The following is a 2711-nucleotide window of genomic DNA, read 5'->3' as shown; positions in this document are numbered from 1 at the left end:
TTCCACACGGAAATGCATAACAGGGGAAAAAGGACTTATCTGGATCTACAGCCCCCGGCAACCTTGGCTTGCCGTGGTCAGATGCTTGAATCTGCAGTCCCCCGGCAATGGCTTGCCGGGGTCGGGGATGTCGATCCGTCTCCTTGCCCTTAAATGGCTTAGCAGTAACGCCTGTGCAACCTGCGAACCAAAGGAAAGATTGGAAAGGATGGAAAGACACACACCGACCTCTATGCTAGGGGTTAGTTGTCGCCGGGCACTATCAACCCTACCAAAGAGAGACTTAACCTAGCATGCATGCTAAAACTTATGGCGCCAGTGCTTCATTTATTTATGCTCAGGGTCTGCGCCTGGCTTTGTACAAAGGGTTACATGCCTTGTTGGCAAGGCTTGTACAAAAGGTGGCTTGCCGGGAGGCCCGGCAACCGCGCCTCATGGGTAAAACTTACGAAGATGTTCGATGTTCCACGAGTTGGTCACTGGGATACCATCTTCGGTCTCCAGGCGGACTGCGCCAGGCCTGGTGACTCGTATTACCCGATAAGGGCCTTCCCACTTTGGCGTCAACTTGTTGGAATTCTTGGCCGACTGAACGTGCCGAAGAACAAGGTCGCCTTCCTCAAGACTTCGGGCGTGAACCTTGCGGCTACGGTAGCGGCGCAAGGCCTGCTGGTAGCGTGCAGCTCGCACAGCCGCCCGAAGACGATCTTCCTCAAGGAGCGTCGCGTCATCTTGCCGCAACTGCTCTTGCTCAAGCTCGTCATAAGTGAGCACTCGAGGTGACTCGTATGTGAGTTTCGTGGGGGGAACTGCTTCTGCCCCGTACACCAGGGCAAAGGGTGTATGGCCGGTGGCTCGATTTGGCGTTGTTCTGATCGACCAAAGAACCGCCGGTAACTCATCAATCCAGTGCCTTCCACACTTGTGCAGCCTGTCAAAAGTCTTTGTCCTCAGGCCTGGCAGTACTTCAGCATTTGCCCTCTCCGCCTGGCCGTTGCTCTGTGGGTGTGCCACTGAAGCGAAACAGACCTTGCTACCGAGGTCCTGGATGTATTGCATGAAGGTGCGGCTTGTAACGCCGGAGCACGATCAACCTGACCACGAGGGTCTGTTTCCTGCGAGCAAACGAAGAACAAGAAAGAAACTGAGATTGCAATCTGGATATTGCGAATATAAGATGAAAGCTTTATTGATCAAGGTGGGGTTCTGTGATGCCTTTGTCTGGTCGTTGAACACAAACGAAGTACGCGAAGTTGCAGCTATGGCAAACTTTTAATCTAAACAAAACCCAAAGTCTAAACGACGCCCTAAGGGCTGTATATATGGAGGAAGAGGGGGGAATTTCGTGGCCCTTGGGGAAGGGGTCCGAAACCAACCCTATCTCTTGTTTCCCCACACATACGGACTCTAAAAATAGCCTATACTCAAGTATTTCGAAATTACATGGGCCTGGCCCAATAATAAGGTGACGCAGCACCTAGAATAGCCTCTGGACGAAAGTTACGAAGTAGCATCTTGTATATTTCGTCCAAGGCTTCATGCACGCATTATGGTGGCTTCAACGTCCTGAAATCATCACTTGTAACTCCGTTCTTGTCCCCCATGCGCATGCCATCATCTCCATGCTTGTTCTTGCTCCAATGTTCATCCTTCTCAAAGCTAAGCCCTTCATTTGTAAGCGAAACAAATGTATCCAATTTAGGCAGCATCATATTCTCATGAACATTAGAATCATTACCAAGAAACGAAAGTACCTGGTAATTTAATTGGCGTGCGCGAGCTCTAGTAATTGGTCCAGTATGTATAGCAGCAGGGGCTGTGGGTGTAACAATGGTATTGATGTCCTCATCATCCTCCCCTTCTTGAAATGAAGTCGTCCTCGACGGAAGCTCATCTCCCTCACCCAAATAAGGCTTCAAATCTGCAATGTTAAAAGTGGGACTAACCCCAAAATCTGCAGGCAGCTCAAGTTTATATGCATTATCATTTATTTTCTCTAACACCTTAAAAGGACCATCAGCACGTGGCATTAGCTTTGATTTGCGCAAATCAGAAAATCTATCCTTACGCAAATGTAACCAAACAAGATCTCCAGGTGCAAACACAACATGTTTTCTACCCTTATCTCCAGCAAGTTTATATTTAGCATTCATACGCTCAATGTTTTCCTTAGTTAACTCATGCATTTTTAAGATCAATTCAGCACGTTGTTTAGCATCAAAATTAACCTTCTCTGAAGATGGAAGAGGCAACAAATCAATAGGTGCACGAGGTAGGAAACCATACACAATTTCAAAAGGGCACATCTTAGTAGTAGAATGCAATGAACGATTATAAGCAAACTCAATATGAGGCAAGCATTCTTCCCACATTTTCTTATTATTCTTCAAAACAGCCCTAAGCATAGTAGACAATGTTCTATTGACTACTTCAGTTTGTCCATCAGTTTGGGGGTGACAAGTAGTACTAAAAAGCAGTTTAGTCCCCAACTTAGCCCATAAACATCTCCAAAAGTGGCTAAGAAATTTAGTATCACGATCTGAAACAATAGTATTTGGCACACCATGCAAACGAATAATTTCACGGAAGAACAAATCAGCAACATTAACAGCATCATCGCTTTTATGACATGGTATAAAGTGTGCCATTTTTGAGAATCTATCCACGACAACAAATATGTTATCCCTCCCCTTCTTTGTTCGAGGTAAACC

The sequence above is a fragment of the Aegilops tauschii genome, chromosome 3, assembly GCF_002575655.3.
Source record: "Aegilops tauschii subsp. strangulata cultivar AL8/78 chromosome 3, Aet v6.0, whole genome shotgun sequence".
NCBI lineage: Eukaryota > Viridiplantae > Streptophyta > Magnoliopsida > Poales > Poaceae > Aegilops > Aegilops tauschii.
Note: the sequence above shows the minus strand (reverse complement) of the source record.